Raw genomic sequence first — 21,381 nt, 5'->3', positions numbered from 1 at the left:
GAACTTAGTAAAGAACTTGAGACTCCTGTTATAATTATTCCTAGGTACCCTACAGTTTTTGCCATCCCTTTGTGTCTCTAGGTAGATAATATTATTAACAAATTAAATTGTATTTTATTTCCTCTTCTCTTCAGATTTATAATCTACTGTTTGACTCAATCTTATTGCACTGACTAGAATCATCAGTTCATTACTGAATTGCTCCAGCAACATTGAGCATGCTGGTCTGAGGGTTTCCTTTAATGTTCCAACATTAAGCTCAATGTTTGCTGTAGGTTTCTGGTAGGTTTCTTTTAAGTTATCAAGTTATCTTTCTAGTTTGATTATATGTATATTTCAATCTGAAATGGATCTTGAATTTTATCAAATAAATCATAAGTGATGCAAGGTTAACTATAATCAGATCCATGCACATTTGTGTCTTTCCAAATGTCAGACTTTTATTGATACTGTTTCAGTCACAAAAGCCACAAGCTACCTGGCATTCCCAATGATGCAATTTTTTCCCATTCACTTGGTAGTCAGAGCCTGAGCACAGAACCTCAAACCACTCTCCAAGTTAGTCAATATAAAAAAAAATACATATTGTTATACCTAATCAACATATAAATGTTATAGATTAAACAGTCCACAACAAACAAAGTAACACTTAACATCAAGAGAAAAGAGATAGGGGAAAGGGTTAATAAACCAGCTCAAGGTGAGTGAAAAAGACAAAAAGAATCTCCTGGTCTGGGCCATTTGTTCTGTGGGTCTTGCAAGGAAGAGTCTGTGATGTGGCAGAGCCTTCAGTGGCAGATGCCAAGTTCTTATCATGAGTGAGAGCAAAACACTTGTGGATTAAGATGGCCATTTGGAGCTACTGAAGGCCTGCTCTTTTTATAACCACAGAATCATCTGGTGACGCTGATAGTGGAAGAGTGTGCTTGTTTATGTTCATACCTGGTTGAATACAGTCTCTATATTTTTATTTGTTTATTAAGCAAAATATCGTATCCTTGTTGCCAAAGTTCCCTATGACATACAAAATAGAGTCTTTTTCTAAGATGAAGTGAGTTATATCAAGGGTGCTCTATACAGTTTTCAAGATCTATGGTGAGGCTAATAACTTAATGTTTTTCTCTTTTAATTTGTTAGTAAGGAAATTCAAGTAAGCTCTAGTTTATTATAAAGCATGATTCTTTTCCTATTAAAATTTATTTTAGTTTTCTACATTTATATTAATAAGAATAATTAGTCTATATCTTTATTTGTACTCCTTTTGTCTGATTTCCATATGAGGTTAATGCTAAGCTAGTCTCTTTTGGATATTTGAGAATCATTTCAATTTCTGTTATATCCTGAAATAGTTTAGTTAATAAATCAATATCAATAATATATATTATTAATAATTGCTGATTATGGTAAACCAGGCATAGTATGCCCAAATATGACCAGCCCATAGCAATTGCTCCCCCAATGGAGAAATGGAGAATAGAGTTATGGCCAAATCATTAAACTATATGGTGGAAAAAGTAGCTATTGAATAAGCTAAGTAAGTAAAGGGTATAATGTATTAGATGGCTATTAAATAATAAGGAGAATAATACAGCAGGGAATGAAAATAAAAAGGAGTTGCCATTTTCTGTACGGTGGCCAGAGCAGATCTCAGAGAGAAGGGGGCATATGTGTATAAACTTGCAGAAGCTGAAAGATTAAGCCCCATAAATATTTATGGAAAACAATCAGCAAAAAGACATGAAGATTAGAGGGAGTTATACTGACTTGAAGGACAGCAAAGAAGGAAGGAAGACTGGGAGAGAACTGGAAGATGAAGACAGAGAAGTAAATAGGAGGAGAGTAATCAGAAAAGAGTATCTACGAGCCTGCTGCCATATCACCCATTTACTTCTGTGGTCAGATATTTTGACTTTCTTCCTGTAATCAGGAATGAATTCCTTGTGCTCCTTTCAAAGCCAACTCTTCAAACTGTATACTTGTTCTGATCTTATTTCTTTTACTCAGGAATATTACATAGAAATTATGTCCTTTCTATCTTAATCCTCAGTTTCCTCTTCAATGTTTATTAATTTTCACCAGGAAATATAGTATAATTTCCCTCATTTTGAAAAAAATCTCTAGATTTTTCTGCCCACCTCTAAGTACTTCTTTTTCTCACTGCTCATTTTTCAGCAAAGTTTTGTGAAAATATTGTTTATTCTCACTGTCTCCAATGAGTTATCTCCCATTTACTCTTAAATGCTTTACACTTAGGGTTTTACCCCACTACTGCACAAAATTCACTCCTGTCAGGTATACCAGTTGTTTCCAGACTCGTAAGCCTAATGATTACTTTCCAATCCTTACCTTACTGAACTGTCAGTAGCATTTGACATGGCTGATCACTCCATACTTCTTGAAAGTTCTTCTTGAAAGATTTTCTTCACGTGACTTCCAGGATAGCCAGTCATGCTGGATTTTTCATATTTACTGTTTTTATTTTTTTGGTTCTTACTTTACCGTCTGTTCCCCTTAGTCCCATATGCTTGTCTTTTTCCATATCCTTGAACTCTAAGATTGGAGTGTCTCACACTCTTGAAATTCCCTTGGAAATCCCCTCCATAGTGTAATACAACACATAAATTTGCTGATAGTTGCCAAAGTTTTGTCCCAGCCCAGACCTCACCTGAGTTTCACATCATGTAAACAATGTCATTACTGACATCTCCATTGCTATGAGTAGTAGGCAACTCAAACCATACAAGCCCATAACCAAATTCCTGCATCAGGAAATGGGAACCCTATCTTTTCAACTTCTCAGGCTAAACACATCTTGTGTTCATTACTTTTGTTTTATAAACCCAGAATGGAATGCATGGCACAATCATGGCTAACTGTAGCCTTGATTGACCTCCAGGGCTCAGGTGATCCTCCCACCTCAGCCTTTTGAGTAGCTGGAAGTACAGGCTCATGCCACCACATTTGACTAATTTTTTGTATTTTCTTATAGAGACAGGGTTTCACCATGTTGCCTAGGTGGGTCTCTATCTCATGGGCTCAAGCTATTCATCCACTTTGGCCTCTCAAAATACTGGAATCACAGGTGTGAGCCACCGCACCTGGCCTTGTGTTCATTCTGGATTACTGTTTCACACTACATATCCAATCCATCACCAAATTATATCACCTGTGTTTTCCAAATACACCTGGAATCGGTCTACTTCTGCTTATTCTGTCCCTTAATATCATCACGTCTGCCCAAGCCTGTACAGTCACTACCAGCCTGAATGGTTACCATGATCTCTTTTTTTCTTTTTTTGAGAAGGAGTCTCACTGTGTTGTCAGGCTGGATTGCAGTGGGGTGATCTTGGCTCACTGCAACTTCTGCCTCCTGGGTTCAAGTGATTCTCTTGTCTCAGCCTCCTGAGTAGCTGGGACTATAGGCACCCGCCACCATGCCTGGCTAATTTTTGTATTTTCAGTAGAGATGGGGTTTCACCATGTTGGCCAGGATGGTCTTGATCTCTTGACTTCATGATTCACCCACCTTGGCCTCCCAAAGTGCTGGGATTACAGGCGTGAGATACCGAGCCCAGTTGCCATGACCTCTTTTTTTCCTTTTCCTTTTCTTTTCTTTTTTTTTTGTTTCTTTGTTTTTTTGTTTTTGAGACAGTCTCACTCTGTTACCCATCGCCCAGGTTGGAGTGCGGTGGCAAGAGCTGAGCTCACTGCAATCTCCACCTCCTGGGTTCAAGCAATACTCCTGCCTCAGCCTCCCAAGTAGCTGGGGCACCCACCACCATGCCCAGCTAATTTTTATATTTTTAGTAGAGACAGGGTTTCACCATGTTGGCCAGGCTGGTCCTGAACTCCAAGTGATCCACCCACATTGACCTCCCAAAGTGTTGGGATTACAGGTGTAAGCCACTGCGCCCAGCCTGCCATGACCTCTTCACTGGCCTACCTGTTCACTGACTTCAGGTCTCTGTCCTTTCTGAAAATCTTATTGAAATCGAGGAAGTTACACACTATTCACATCCCACTTCACCATAACACTTCATATCTTTCTAGTTCCTGACACACATATGTTTCTCTACAGACCTTATTATTAACTGACAGCCTAAATATTTTATTTAGTTTCTTGCTTTTATTGCCTGTCAACCTCAACTAGATGAGCTCCATGAGTAGGGATTTTTCTTTATTTTGCTTGCAATGTAACAGTCTTCCAATAATTAGTCCTTGCCTCTTATTCAAAGGCATGGTTTTCCTAACTGCTATACCCATAGATTAAGTGTGCTAGTTTTAAAACTCTATAGAAATGGAGATTCAAAAGTGTATATCCTCTGGAGTCTGGCTTCTTTCACTTATAATTACTTTGTGAAATTCATCAATGTTGTTGTATATAGCTGTAGTTTATTTTCAGTACCGCATGCTATTCCCTTGTAAATATGCCACATTTTATTTATCTTTTCTTCTGTTGATAGTCATTTGTTTGTTTTCACTTTCTGGTTATGTCAAATTAATACTTCTATAATTGTTATTAGGGGGTTTTGGTTCACATATGTCTTATTTCTGCAGCATATATGATGCAAATTACAATTACAGGAAAAATATGGTTGTTATATGTTTTAATTTGATGTGTTTTATTTATGATTTTTGCATCTGTGCTTGTGAAAAATACTGGCCTATAATTTTAGTTCCCTAAAACATGCTTGTCAAGCACCAGTATCAAAAGCATGTTGACTTTATAAAATGAGTTGGGAAATATTTCCTCTTTTTACATTATCTACCAAAGTTAATGTAAGATTTGGTGTAATCTTCTTCTAAAATATTTGGTGGAGTTCACCATTGTCATTAAAATAGCATAAATAATAACAAAAGTATATGCTTAATGCATAAATGCATCTGTCTTACAATTATTTTACATTTTTATAAAAAGTCAACCAGTTTTTCTATTATGATCCAAGATTGTTTCTGACCTTGAGATGGACATGCACATGCAGTAAGATTATTGTTATTGTTCTCAGGAATGGACACTACCTATGAAGGAATGAAGAAAACAGGTTTACCAGCACAGCTGATAGGAATCCAGCTGCCACAAACAGGTCTGTGTGGGCTCCTGGCCCTGACATGGCATCCACAGCTGTCCTAAATGCAGAATTGAAATAAGGGGGGCTCAGTCTGTGTACTCGACAAATAGACCTATCATTGGATGGGGACTATCCCTGAAGAGGATGTGTAACCTTCGGCAAAGTGGCTTTTTTTAACCTGGGACACTTCTTGGGGAGGCACGTGACCATGAGTGGTGAGCAGATACGGGGAGGAGCTCCTCTGTACTGATGGGGCATCATCCTTTAGCATGAACTACAAGCATTTTAATTCTCCAAACTGGAAGAAGAATGGTGCCGGCAATGAGTTTATTTAATGTAATATAAAGAGGCACAGAACATTCGCTTCTGTAATTTGTACTGAAAAAAAAAAAAAAGGTGGGGGAAGGGCTCAAAGGAAGGAAAGAGTTTCTATATGGGAATGAATATCCACAAACTTGTTTTAATTCTTCTGTAGATTATTAAGAGTATTAGGATTAAAGCTTTTGCAAATTAAATTGAACTTGGTTAGTGCTGCTGATTTGGAATAGGGTTTGGGAAGAAAAGTGGAAAGGAAGAGAAACTAGAGAAGCCAAGTTCTAATTCCTGGGAATTGAGTAACAGAGAAATACGAAGGTCAAAGTGGGAAGGAATGTCCCCTAAATCTGACAATATTTCCTGAACTCCCACTATGAAATATTTTCTGGTATTGAGATGAGGTAATAGTACATATAGATAAAAAATAAATGTCACTCCAAGATTCTGCCTGGTTATAGAGACAGTTACTTATGATAACTAGCATCTGCTTTTGAGAGGAGGTGAAGGAAGGAAAGAAGTTACCTTGAGTTAACTGGAGGAAATTTATGAGTGAGTGGTCAGTATGGAAATAACTGTATAAGTGGATACTTCATTAAAAGAAGTAAACTATTGAGGATATTTAATTTTTTTTTCTCATTAGCAATAGAACCACTGTATTTCTTCGAAATCCAAAATTGTATGCCACTCAGTAGAAGGAAGGGTGATTGTTCCCATTCTAGAAAAAGCCCTCAAATATTAGCTTTCCTTGATACCTGGAACCTAGGGCATGGGCACATAACTGAGCCAAATGGAAGTTGAGTCAAACGGAAGTTATGGGATAGAACATCCCATCCAGAACTAATATGGAAAGGAGCTGGGGTTGTTTGGGATTCCTTCTGTTGTCAGAGGCAGTGAGTAACCAATATCCAGTAGCAAGTGGCAGTGGAGTGTCCTTGATGGGGGGCAGCAGTGAAAGCCATTTTCCCTTGTCCAGACTGGTTCTGTGCCTGAGGCCGGATTCCCTGGTTTCCTAATCATTGTCTAAGCCTACGTCTTCAACTATCGCATTATTTTAGTAATGAGGCCATAGCCTTCTAATAATTTCTGTTTTTGTTAAACCTACCAAGGAGTATTGATTTCAGACTGTTATTACTGCTCGTATTCTGAGACTATGAAACTCTTTTCACTTGGGAAGGCAAAAATCAAGGTGAGGTCTTAGAAGCTGTCTCTAGGACAGCTCCAAGTCTCTCTTCAATGTGGTCCCCCCAAGTGGGGTTAGCATGGGGAATGTCGGCTCTCAGTTCTGATCCTCATATCAACGGTAGAGGGTATGGTCTCAGAGTTGCTAAATTTTTGTTCCGTCACATGGAATAGTGTTAATCTTTGTGCTTTACTAGAAATCTTAAATCTTAAAAATATTTACCTAAAAACAGATATCAACTTAGTTGAATATAGAAACTTAAAGCAAAAGCCTTGACAAAGAGTATTTACAATTATGAGTTTAAAGTTTTGGGTGAAAATTTTTCTCATCAAATGAGTTATGCTTTCATTTCAGACAATGTTTTAAAAGACAGCATCACAGGATGGAACCAAGCAAGCCATGAAGCATTCCCACAGGGTGGGCATGTCTCAAGATCATTTTATTCCGTTATAGAGCTCTTGAAGGATTTGTGAGGGGACAGGTGATTTCAGTTTAGACCTAACACACTGATAAATGATGAGGGCAAGACATAAGGCAGGGAGATTATTTCGAAAGCCATTTCAATAATTCAAGAATCTTATTATATTTGCCAAACAAAAGTTGTGGCAATGGAAATAAGGAGACATGAAATAGTAAAAGAACACTTAAGGTAAGACAAATATTGGCAGTCAGGTTTCTATAACAGATTACATCATTGTGTCTTAAGACACTCATTGTGTGCAATTGACTAACATATCCTGTGCAGCTGGAATAGTATAGCTACTCACCATCTTTGAAATAATGGAGAAAATAGTTCCTTTGTTCTGTAATTCAGATGAATTGAAGAGACTTGGAAATGTCCTAGAACCAGCTTCTAAGACCTCACCTTGATTTTCGTCCACCCAAGAGCAAATTGTTTCATAGTCTCAGAATCTGCACAGTAATATTACTCTTAAGACAATAATCCTTGGTAGGTTTAACAAAAACAGAAATTAGAAGACTATGACTGAGCTAAAATAGTATTTCCTTTGATCTGTGATTAAAATAATTTCCTCTGTTCTGTGATTCAGATAAATAACCTGGTTGGGAAAAGTTTGCCTTATTTGGAGCTCTGATATTGGGTGACTTGGTGGATAACAGGTAATAATTTACCAACTCCATGACTTCAGGAATAGAGAAAATTTGGATAAGCAAATACAGAAAATTTTGTTTCAGACTTGGAATTTAAAAGATTCGTGAGATAATATGTAGTAGCCAAACTGTATTGATTTGGAAGTCAATTAAAAAATCCAAATATAAATTTGGATCTTTTTTGATGATTGCAAAGGTCAGGGGTCAGGAATGAGATCACAGAGGGAGAGTGGTAGAGAAGAAACGAAGGCTACAATCCAAAATCTATGGGGAAGCTAGAGCGGAGCAGCCTTTGAAGGTATGTGGACGAGATCTGAGACGTTGACACATCAAGTACGAAAACAGGTTTCCTAGGACGGTAACCATGTGTAATCTACATCATATGAAGAATTTTTAGAAGAGCTTGAGAGAAAAAGATTAAGTCACTACTGCCAGGAATATTGGAATGACTGACAACTGAACAAAATTGTAATTCATTCTGCCAGAATCAAAGTCCAAGGAACCAAAAGGGAACATGTATATTTAGATATCATAAAAGCTCAGATACTTCCACTGCAAACATAGAATGCCAAATTGAACCAGTTTCAATAAAAAGGAAATATTTTTGAGCTCTCACTACACATCTTAGAAAAGCCAAAACAGCTTTCAGGGAACTTCAGTATTTCTAGGACTCTATACATACACAAGTTTGTTCTCTCAATCCACATTCATCCATAAGGAAGGGAGATGTGGCAACATTAGCGATCATGCTTCATATAGCAACGTTTTTCCAACAAGAGGGATGAATGCTCTCTGGCTCCTGTTAAAGCAGCCTCTGGAAACTTGGTTGGCCCCCACTGGATCTTGTGCACACCCTCGAGTACCGTGACTCATACCCTAAGTGGCAGGAACCTACATTTTCTGCCTGTATTAGGAGTAAATTATTATTATTATTATTATTATTATTATTACTATTATTTTGAGATGGAGTTTTTCTCTGTTTCCAGGCTAGAGTGCAGTGGCGCGATCTCAGTTCGCCGCAACCTTTGCCTCCCTGATTTAAGCAATTCCCCTGCCTCAGCCTCCCAAGTAGCTGGGATTACAGGCATGTGCCATCATGCCCAGCTATTTTTTTTTTTTTTTGTATTTTAGTAGAGACAAGATTTCACCATTTTGGCCAAGGTGGTCTCCATCTCTTGACATCGTGATCAGCCCAACTCGGTCTCCCAAAGTGCTGGGATTATAGGCTTGAACCACTGCATCTGGCCAGGAGTAAATTACTGATGTTAAAACAAAGACCAATCAAGTAAACTAACAAAAAAAAATTTCCCAAGAAGAAAGAGAAGCAGTTCCAAGGACAAGCCAATAGAGACAGATCAACCACCCAGCAGCCTCCACCAAACACATTCTACTGGGAGGAGCTAAATAATAGTTGAATGGGCTTCCTCTGTCTTATGGGCAGCTTCCTATCTCCATATACACCCAAGCAGAAGGTATTGAGAGTTCACTGGTTAATTGGCCTGAAAATAAAGGGAAGAAATGAAAGAAATGAAGGCAGGAGAGGAAGGGACTGATTACTTAGGTTATGGTAGTCATCTTGCTTTGGAGTTTCGCAGATATTACCTCATCTGCTTCTCGTTATTGTTTTATCAGTATCATCATTCACATTTTTGTATGTCTCTCACACATCAGAACACATTGCTATCCACATGATTCCTACATTTTTTTTTTTTTGGCGTGGGGAGGGGTGTGGGGTTCTGTTGGACCTATTTGACTCTAAGTAGAATTCCCAGTCTCCTGATCTCTTCTCTGTATAGCTTTGGCTGTTTTCATCTCTTGGCTGAAAACCAAGGCAGACACGAGACTTAGTTCCTTTTTTAATCTCACACAGGTCCACACATACATGCACATATGTCAAACAAAAGAGACTAATAACATAGAGCATGCATGTGCTCGCATCCCAGAAAGTGAAAAAGTTAAAGTAGAAAATACATTTATACTATATATCTCACTTCTCATAATAAAGTACTTAAACTACAATAACAAGCTTCACAGTCAGTCCCCGTTTCTTCTTCCTCTTTTCAAGTGTCTGTCCTTTTTATTCATTAGTAATTCCAACTATTTCTTTCTAATGCAGATAGACAGACAGACACAAACACGTATATTCCTTACCTTTATTATTGTTATTATTATACTTTAAGTTCTAGGGTACATGTGCACAACATGCAGATTTGTTACCTATGTATACATATGTAACATTAGGAGGTATACCTAATGTAAATGATGAATTAATGGGTGCAGTACACCAACGTGGCACACCTATTCCTTACCTTTCTCTAAAGCTTGCTTCCAAGTCCTCCACAAAGGTAAACCCATAGGTATATTGATTAGAACATTCCAATTAGAACCTTCTGCCTATTCATTGAGACATTAAGCAGATTAGAGGTTTCCAAGTCTGGGGGAGAGGTACATGGGGAGATGTCACTTGACGTATACAGAGTTTCTTCTTGGAATAGCAAAAGCTTTTGAAAATAGATAGTAGTGAGGTTTGCACAACAAGGGGATTACAATTAATCTTTACAATTGTATCTTTAAACATGATTGAAATAGCAAGTTTTATGTCATATATATTTTACCATAATATATAAATTTTAAAGAAAAAAAAAAAAAAAAAAACAGGGAGCAGCCTGTGGCCCAGACTGGGACCTAGGGAGGTTCGTAAGAGCATTTCCCAAGCATTGGTCTCCCTGACACCTGAGCCCCTGCCAGGCTGCTCTCCAGTGCCCAGGGTGCATCACCCTCCATTGCCTCCTGCCCTGCTCCTCAGGGTTGCCCCAGACTGACATCACAGCTCCACCACAGTGCCTGAGAGGGTGCAGCGCACTCTGACAGCATTCTGCAGAGAGCCTTTCACCCTGCCACACATGCACGAGAGAGAGAAAAAAGATGCTTGGCTTTACAAAGACAGTTCACTCATCACCCAAGAAGACACTGGAGAGCATCGATTTAAATAATACGTCATTTAATCTCTCTACATAAGGCAACTGAAGAACAGAAAGGCTATGCAGCATGCCTAAAGTTTCATTCACAGATCTGGGATTCAAGTCTAGGTTTACTTCCAAATGGTTTTCTCTATATACACACAGGGCTCACTCTAGATGTCCTTCAAAATAACAAAATGTAAACCATTCTCTCGGGCATTTGGTTGAGCATATTTCTTTATAAGAAATTGCAATAATGAGAACAGTTATGTTTAAAGAAAGTCTTAGGAATGGAGTAGAACTATCTCAGTATTTCATATGGAACTATGCTGATGTGGAATTAAAAAAAAATTCTAGTGGAAATAAGTTTTACAAGATGGGCACTATTAATTTCTCCTTTAAAGTATTTTTAAGAGGGAATTTACATGTTTATTCATCGTGTTAAATTCATTGAGTCTAATCCCATCAAAAATAATTTCAAACACAGTAAAACTAAAGCAGCAAGATAATTTTATTGTATTATATTTATTCGTTGTTGTTATGATTACTATTATTATTGAGACAAGTCCTCACTCTGTTCCCCAGGCTGGAGTGCAGTAGCCTGATCACGGCTCACTGCAACCTCTGCCTCCTGCACTCAAGCAATCCTCTCACCTCAGCCTCCCAAGTAGCTGAGAATATATGTGCACACTGTCATGCTTAGTTCTTTCCTTTTCTCTTTTCTTTTCTCTTTTCTTTTCTTTTCTTTTCTTTCCTTTCCTTTTATTTCCTTTCCCTTTCTTTTTTTTTGTTTTTTTTTTTTTTTTGAGATGGAGTCTCACTCTCTCACCCAGGCTGGCATGCAGTGGCGCGATCTCGGCTCACTGCAAGCTCCACCTGCCGGGTTCACGCCATTCTCCTGTCTCAGCCTCCCGGTTAGCTGGGACTACAGGTGCTCGCCACCATGCCTGGCTGTTTTTATTTTTTTATTTTTTTTGTATTTTTTAGTAGAGACGGGGTTTCACCATGTTAGCCAGAAAGGTCTCGATCTCTTGACTTCGTGATCCACCCGCCTCGGCCTCCCAAAGTGCTGGGGTTACAGGCGTGAGCCACCGTGCCTGGCCATTTTCTTTTCATTTTTTATAGAGATAGGGTTTCCCTGTATGGCCCAGGCTGGTCTCAAACTCTTGGCCTCAAGCGATCCTCCTGCCTCTGCCTCCAAAAGTGCTGAGATTACAGGTGTGAGCCACTGCACACCTAGATATCTGCCCTACAAGATTATTTTAAAGAGACATTTAACATTTAACTTTAAAAGATATTTGGCATTTTCAAGAAGATATCTTAGGAACAATATATCGCATACATAGAGTCGTAAAATTGTATTTAAATAGAAATCACCACAAGTAATCATTGTTGTTTGCCATTTGGGGAAAACAAAGTAAAGTAGTAGAATCACAAATAATTGCTCCTTTGAGAATCAGATGAAGATATAAAAACTTATTGTATTTCCAAATCAGAAAGTGAAGTGACTTCACAAGCAATTAATAGCACTCAGTCTATTTTAAGTTATAGAGCAGGGAAATGAACCTATAATGATGTAATAAAGGCAAACATTAAATACAAATTCCAAAAATAAGGATGAAATAATTTGATTAGTAAAGTAGCATACATATCCTTTATACAAAAATGTATGACTGGGATGACCAAGAAGTTTCCCTTGAACTGCCAACTAATGATCACCTGCTACATTGCAGACCTCATACCAAGGCTTTTATGTTCATAATTTCTAAACTTGACAGCATCCCTGTAAGGCAGATATTTTATAGGCATGATATATAATACATAAGGGAATGAAGAGAACTTCAGAGAGATTAAGAGAAATGAAGAGACCTGCTGGAAATCACACAAATTATAAGTGACACACATACACAGGTACACACACATTCACACAGGGAATCAGGATGAATATGCACAAACACAATAGTACTCAGAATCAGACAAATGTCACACAAACTGTGGCATGGCAACTTCATGGTTCCATAGGTTTGGGCGATTAACTAGACATTTCTGTTTCTGAAATTCAATTCAATATTGGGAATGAATACTGCACAAGTGTCGAATTTCTTGCTAGTACTATCTTCTCCGTCAACCTTGGTGCAAAGTGAATCTCAACAAATGCTGTTGTCCCTTATTTCATTTAATCTAATTCATCTCCTTTTCATGCCACACTTTCTTTTTATTTATTTATTTATTATTATACTTTACATTCTAGGGTACATGTACACAACGTGCAGGTTTGTTCCATATGTATACATGTGCCACATTGGTGTGCTGCACCCATTAACTCATCATTTACATTAGGTATATCTCCTAATGCTATCTCTCCTCCCTCCACCTACCCCACAGCAGGCCCTGGTGTGTGATGTTCCCCACCCTGTGTCCAAGTATTCTCATTGTTCAATTCCCACTTCTGAGTGAGAAAACGCGGTGTTTAGTTTTCTGTTCTTGCGATAGTTTACTCAGAATGATGGTTTCCAGCTGCATCCATGTCCCTACAAAGGACATGAACTCATCCTTTTTTATGGCTGCATAGTATTCCATGGTGTATATGTGCCACATTTTCTTAATCCAGTCTGTCATTGATGGACATTTGGGTTGGTTCCAAGTCTTTGCTATTGTGAATAGTGCTGCAATAAATGTATGTGTGCATGTGTCTTTATAGCAACATGATTTATAGTCCTCTGGGTATATACCCAGTAATGGGATGGCTGGGTCGAATGGTATTTCTAGTTTTAGATCCTTGAGGAATCACCACACTGTCTTCCACAATGGTTGAACTAGTTTACAGTCCCACCAACAGTGTAAAAGTGTTTCTATTTCTCCACATCCTCTCCAGCACCTGTTGTTTCCTGACTTTTTAATGCTCGCCATTCTAACTGATGTGAGATGGTATCTCATTGTGGTTTTGATTTGCATTTTTCTGATGGCCAGTGATGATGAGCATTTTTTCATGTGTCTGTTGACTGCATAAATGCCTTCTTTAGAGAAGTGTCTGTTCATATCCTTTGCCCACTTTTTGATGGGGTTGTTGTTTCCCTATTTAATAAATAGTGCTGGGAAAACTGGCTAGCTATATGTAGAAAGTTGAAACTGGATCCCTTCTTTATACTTTATACAAAAATTAATTCAAGATGGATTAGAGACTTAAATGTTAGACCTAAAACCATAAAAACCCTGAAAACCTAGGCAATACCATTCAGGACACAGGCATGGGCAAGCACTTCATGTCTAAAACACCAAAAGCAATGGCAACAAAAGCCAAAATTGACAAATGGGATCTAATTAACCTAACAAGTTTCTGCACAGCAAAAGAAACTACCATCAGAGTGAACAGGCAACCTACAGAATGGGAGAAAACTCATCTGACAAAGGGCTAATATCCAGAACCTATGCCTCACTTGCAGTGGAATTTTGTCACTACAATACTTTCTCCCCAAATCTAGATGTGAACCTTCACTGTGACTCTCATCCAAGTAAGTCCTTCATCCCTGATAACTTCAAGTCACTCCTGCTGGTTATCTATATCTATTTCCGTAAACATTGTTCTTGTATCCACGTCACTGCTTCCCACACCAAGGTTGCTCTTCACTTGGTCACTTTTGTCTCACGATTCTTCTTATCACCTATCTAAAAAAAAATCACCTGAAATTTCTTCTATTTCCATGGAAATGGAACGAGCTAAAGCTTATTTTCACCTAACCCTCCAATTGACACCTCTCTCAGAGTTCTCAACTTTTCACTACTCAACTCCCTTTAATGTGACATATGTGAAAAGGTGGTCTTCCTCCCCACTAATCAATGCCACACCTGAGTCATCAATCATTTTGTTGCCATTTCCATCTCCTTAAATGCAGCCTAATTCCTTCCATCACTGCCTTCTTTAGGCCATCACATGGGCTGATATTACACCTGAACTAATTATTTTAAAGAAGCTTATGGGATCAGTATTGATATCTTTCCAAAAAGGACATCAAATTCAGAAGCTATAATTGCAAATATGTTATACTTACACATGTAACCATCATAGACATCTTTAAACAAAGTTAAAAAGAGTAGAAAAATATCTGTAATCCAAAGCTTATTTTCCTAGTAATAAATAAGCTCTTCGAAATCAGAGAGGGACTAAAACCTCTCCCTACCCCTGCATTTAGCATTTGTTATGACCCAACTCTCTATCACTCATCCTTCTTTGGAAATCATCCAGTGTCCTCGCCTTCTTTTAATGAGGGGTTCTGCATTGCCTAGCCTCCTCTGTACACCTGAATCCTGAGACTGATGCTGGGTTTTTGGCGTGTGGTAAAGATGCAGACGTATCCTGTCCGTGGACACTTGCATCAAGCCTGGGCAGATACCGGTATTCCTCTCAGTTGATTCAATTTGGGGGTTCTGATCCATAATAGTAGTAACTATGGGATGTATAATTCTCACGTCCTTCAGAACCCACCTCAGCCTCTGCATTCACACTTCAAAGAGATTATTGATTTTGAGATCTAATATCCTTTTCTGGATACTTTGCTTTCACTTTAGGTGAGTTTGCCTTGTTACGTGTTTCCCTACTACTCTGTGTTTATTTATTTGTAATATTTACTACCCCAAAAATTATTTTTCCTGTTCCTTTCTCCATCTCCTGTGCTTTCTCCTGTATCATCTGTGAGGCACAGCTTTGCCATTTGCTTTTTCTCAGTGCTTGTTTCTCTTCCTCTCTCCCTCTCAAAAGTTCATACAATTTCCAAAGGACTTCCTTTGGAAGACCACCTTTGCAACCTAAAAAATCATAAATAAATAACAAAATGATCAACCAGGAAGTAATTGCTGATCACTTCAGAGGTAAAGATATACCTGTGAGAAGAACACACAGCTGGCTCTGTGTGAAAAGCAAACCTGAACAACTTAGCAGTCCTCACACCCCAGTGCAAAGACATGTCTGCCCCAGAGGATTAGGCAGCGATGACCAAGATTTTGAATCATGGGCAGTTGACTTTACTGAAGAATGCCAGTGCAGTGAAGTCCTCATCCTGGAAAAATATCATAAGTTCCATCTGTCTTCGGTTTTACTTTTTAAAAATATTAACAGGCTTTACTTTTGGGGGCAATTTCAAGTTCACAGAAAAAATGAGTGGAAATTACAAAGCATTCCTACACACCTCCACTCGTCTAGCTCCCCAGTGACCCCTGTTCTTCTTATCTTTTCTTATCTTTTATTTATTTATTTTTTTATTTTCTGAGACGGAGTCTCGCTCTGTCACCAGGCTGGAGTGCAGTGGCATGATCTCGGCTCACTGCAACTTCTGCCTCCCGGGTTCAAGCCATTCTCCTGCCTCAGCCTTCCAAGTAACTGGAATTACAGGTACGTGCTGCCACGCCCAGTGAATTTTTGTATTTTTAGTAGACATGGGTTTCACTCTGTTGACCAGGATGGTCTCTATCTACTGACTTCATGATCCGCCCATCTCAGCCTCCCAAAGTGCTGGGATTACAAGCGTGAGCCACCACACCCAGCCTGTTCTTCATATCTTATATTAATGTGCTGCACTTGCTACAGGTGAGGTTTTAAATTTTCCTTACAATTGAGTTTTGGCTCAGCCTGCTTGTGAGCAGCGTGTAAGCAGAGCTGCATGTGCGGGTGTGGAGGAAGCATAGTTTCACAGATAACCATTTGGAGAGAGGTGAGAGTTTATCATTGAAATTTTACTCATGCGGAAATTCACGTCTGGCTTCATGCAGATTTATCAGTGTCCAGCTCTAAACCTGATCACCCTCCACTTATGCACCCCACCTACCTTTTTCCCCTCCCAGAATCACCCTCATTTCTACTGCCTCTTGCACTAGGTGGCTCCATGCCTTTCAAAGTTCTTATCTCTGCCTACATATTAGCCTGCATCTCTCTGCTTTTTGGTCCCTCATCCTGATTGAATGTCCTCAACTACTACCTTCCATTACTTTCTGAGCCTGCAGGTCCTCATTGCATGGACCAGTTTAGATGTTACAGTGGACACTGGAGTTTTTAAAGTAAACATCAGCAGAGTCAATGGAAAGATTATTTGGGGACAGAGCTTCATTGAGGGGTTGATGTATTTTCTTGCTCTCTTTTAAGTCAAACCCTATAATTGACTCATATGCCTATGTGTTAGACAAGGTTGGAACATATATAAAAAAGCTAAAAGTATTATTAAAACACTTATAAGCTTTAATCGACAAAGCTTAACTCTATCAAATAAAATTTGCAGAGACATGAAAATACTAAGAAACTGTTTCCTAGTATAGCGCTTCTTTCCTGCCCTTCCCATTTCACCAAGCTGTGGCTGGCTCGGTGCCAATGGCACTAAAGATGACATAAATAGCAGTTTACATGGGAGAAATCTCTGGAAACTGTCACTCGTTCTTGCTTATTGTTTTTAAAGCTTTGTTGGAACTCCCGGCTTTAAAACTCACTTTTTTTTTTTTTTTTTTTAAACCAGAGGTGATGATTTAAATTTTAGGGTATTGCAGCTGAAAAAGATCTTAAAGCTCTTGCTCAAGTCAAGCAGAAGTTACAGCTGTAACTGATATCTTTAAAGTAGGAAAAGAAAGGCTCAAAGGTTCAAATGGACAGAACGATGTTTATTAGGGCACTGAATAATTCTTTGGATCCATAGAATAATCAAAGCTGAGATTCAGGACAAGCACAGTCCAACTTCAGAAATCCAGACTAATGAGATGACTGGCTGAATTAGTTAAAAATCTGAATTACATAAGGTTGGGAAGAAATCCAATTTTTAAAGTCTGGAATTTTAAATAGAGGTAATCGCTAATACTGCACTGTAGCAAATGCATATCTGAAAAAGTTTTTTCTAGTAGAGATATATAGGGACACTTATTTCATAAACAGATATGACTCATATAAACAATAAACCATCTTTTCCAAGGAATATACAGTGACTAACCTAATTTAAATTATTGATATTTGGAAAGCTTGATTATAACAGTCACTGTGTTTGAAAACATGTCATAGCACACAAAATATAATATGACTCACAGTACATATAGTATGCCACCATGAGTTGTATTGACTAATAGAATCCATCACTTTTAAATTAAACTAATAACAGAAGTGAAAATAATAAAGGCTTAGTGTCAGACACAGATCACATATTTCTTTGGTCAATACTTGTAATAAAATGTATACTTATATTTATTGAAAATTATAAAATATTTGACTCCATCTCTAGATATATAAAGATAAATTAATATATGTGTATCTCTGTGTGTAAATCTGCATGGACCTATGTACTATATATACAGGCACCCATATGTGTATGTTTGCATTGTATTTATATACTATGCCTATGCAAACATGCATGCATGTGTTTAAAAACTTGGTTACAGGACTAGAGAATGGAATATGACTAATCATCAGAATTTGAAATTGGAACTAGAAGATATTACATTAGCTCTGTTGTAAAGATACACATATACATTTGTATTACTTGATTTTTCTTAAGGTCTCAATTTGTTTTCTTTCAGCATATTCTACTGACTGCCTCCTGCTTAGAAGTGAATGAGGTTTGACCATTGAAATTGACGAGATTTTCACAAATGGAGGAAGCTGGAACGAAGCATTATCCATCAGTCTATTTTGGTTGGTGCCATCGTCGTCTTTTCCCTATTACACAGGTTGGGTCACTGTAACATCAGCAATCTGTCACTGTATCCTGTTGCATCACACATCCATTATTCACTTTACTATAGAGTAAATTTTGGTAAAATTATTACAATGATTTTTAAAATTATCTACCATAATTCTTTTTTTAGTAGAAGATGAAATAATCACACTTGTCTTTCTTACTTAAAATTGCCATAAAACCAGAACAGAATGCATGAAGAAGCTATTAAGAACTCTGAAAAGTAATAGTAGCAGACAGTTTGGGGGAAACGACCAGAATTTAAAGTACCACTGAACTCTCAGTGTTGCCTCCAATATCCTCTAACTTGAACTTGACCACACCCCAAACCCAGAAGTAGTCACCAGAGCACTGATACAGAAAACGACAGGAGCAATCCTCTAGTTCAAACTCAAGAAACATGGCAGGGTGCAGTGGCTCATGCCTGTAATCCCAGCACTTTGGGAGGCAGAGGTGGGTGGATCACTTGTGGTCAGGAGTTCGAGACTAGCCTGGCCAAGATGGCAAAACCCCATCTCTACTAAAAATACAAAAAAATTTAGCCAGGCATAGTGCTGTGTGCCTGTAATCCCAGCTACTTGGGAGGCTGAGGGAGGAGAATCATGTGAATCCGGGAGGTGGAGGTTGCAGTGAGCGGAAGAGATTGCACCAGTGCACTCCAGCCTGGGTGACAGGGTGGGACTCTATCTCAAAAAAAAAAAAAAAAAAAAAAAAAGAAAGATAACTCCTAACACTCAGTGAGAGTAGGGATTATTATGCATTTTTCCCCTCTATTCTTGGATGCCCCAGTCCCCAAGCAATCTCATGGCGGCATTGGCAGCAGAGCCAAAACTCTAAGGAAGGGCACCTCCCTGTCTGATCAGAGGAGCTGTGATTACCCACGGGTGGTATGAAACTCTATTGCTTTTGCCTGTCTCTGTCTACCTGTCACTGAACAACAGAGTGGGACCCCCAAAACCTTAGATTTCTGGTATGACGACCACAAGGGGAAGACCAAGGGTACTGCAGAAGTACTAGGGAGATTGCAGAGAGAGGAGAGCTTGAGAAAGTGATCCCTGAGTGTTGATTTTGTACTTCTGAGTTCATTTCAAATGATATATGCATGGCTTTGACCCTTATTAGCATCAATGGATTTTGAGAACTGAACTATGGGATAAACCACTGCCCATGTCACAGCCTGGCCACTGGGTGGTGCTCACCTGGATCAGATATAAACAACACTGCAAACGCTTTGAAAACAGCTATATTAGATAATTTATAATCCATAAAAGACTGGTTGGAACTTGTGGTCTAAGCCCAACTGATTTCCTGTCAAACAAAAATATCAACATTATTTGTAGGATTTTTTAAAAGACCCACAGTCTCATAATAAGATATTTAAAATATCCAGGATAATATCCAAAATTATTTGGCATCCAATAACCTAGGAAAATCACAACTCACAACTCATATATGAAAGAATAGTCAATTGACATATATGCTGAGATGATGCACTTGTTATAATTTTCTGAAAAAGATATTAAAGCAACTATTATAAAAATGGCCCAATAAATAAAGGCAATGACTCTTTTAACAAATAAAAACATAGAAAATCTCAGGAAAGAAATAGAACAAAAAAGATGCCAAGGGGAAATATTTAGAACTAAAACATAACATTAATTGAGAAGTGGCAACAAAAACAAACCTTAGATTAGCTCAGAGCCCATGCATTCGATTCCCGTGACTCTTGTCACAAATTGCTACAAATTGGGTGACCTAAAACAACAGAAATTTATTCTCTCACAGATCTGGAAGCGAGAAGTCTGAAATGAATGTGTTGACAGAGCTGTGATTTATCAGAAAGCTCTATGTGAGATGTGATTCTTTTCTTCTTCCCAGTTCTGGCAGTTGCTGGCATTCCTGGGCTTGTGGTTGTATCCCTACAATATCTGGATCCATTGTCACACCGCCTCCACCTCTTTGCTGTGTGTTCCTTATAAGGACACTTGTCATTGGATTTATAACCCACTCCATTAATTCAGACTGACCTCATCTAAACTCGTTTTCCATGTAAGGTCACATTTACAAATCCTGGGAATTAGGGCATGGACCTACTTTTTTTCAGGGTCACTGTTTAGTTGATTATATCCTGTGAATTTCAAGATAGTCCTGTGTAATGCATTCAATGTGAACAACAGAAAAAAAATCTTTTACATGAGCAGAGCCTGAGACACCTGTGGGAAGATACCAAAATATCTAACATTTGCATCACTGCAATTACAGAACTGGTGAAAGATGTGGTGTTCAACAAAATGTAAAATAAATAAATAAATAAATGCAAATTTCTCAAATCTGACAAAAGACATAAACATATCAATTCAAGATTCCAAGCAACCCCAAACTGCTGAATAATAAAGGCAAGTAAATGGAAAACAGAAAAAGAATGACACATTGTTTTTCAAAAACAAAGATTCAAATAGATGTGGAAATCTTGCCTGAAAACCAGAAAGAAGCAGGAGGAAACTTTTTTAAGTGTTGAAAGAAAAAGAACTGTCAACAAAGAACTAGATATCCAGGAAAAGTAACCTTTGAGATTTATGTGAAGTTTTAAGAGGTAGGAAAACTAAGATAATTCCATGCAAAATATTTTCTCCAAACAACTGGTGTGGAAAAAAGAAAGGTACTGAGGTAGAAGAGAAATGATAATGGATAAGCCCAGGAACATCAGAAATGAAGCATGAACAACAGAAATGATAAATACCTGGGGAAATGTAATAGACTATTATTCTCCTTTTGAGAGTTTTTATAATATGTATGAAGTTTTAAAGTCAAAACCTTAGCATTTCTGGAAAAGTTTTTTATGTATCTAAACTTAAAGCATAAGGCAACTATGACATAAAGTACAGAAGTGAACAGGGACATATATGGCTGTAAAATTATTGTATTCAACTTAAAGAGTAAAATATTTATTCTAAGTAGACTGTAATAGAATAGTAAACGATGTTCAAGTAACCCAAACCCAAAGGGAAGGAAAACAAAAGTGTAAAAGAGAGGGAACACCTAAAAAA

The sequence above is a fragment of the Macaca nemestrina genome, chromosome 4 (assembly GCF_043159975.1).
Source record: "Macaca nemestrina isolate mMacNem1 chromosome 4, mMacNem.hap1, whole genome shotgun sequence".
NCBI classification, from domain to species: domain Eukaryota; kingdom Metazoa; phylum Chordata; class Mammalia; order Primates; family Cercopithecidae; genus Macaca; species Macaca nemestrina.
This window is presented reverse-complemented; position numbering follows the sequence as displayed.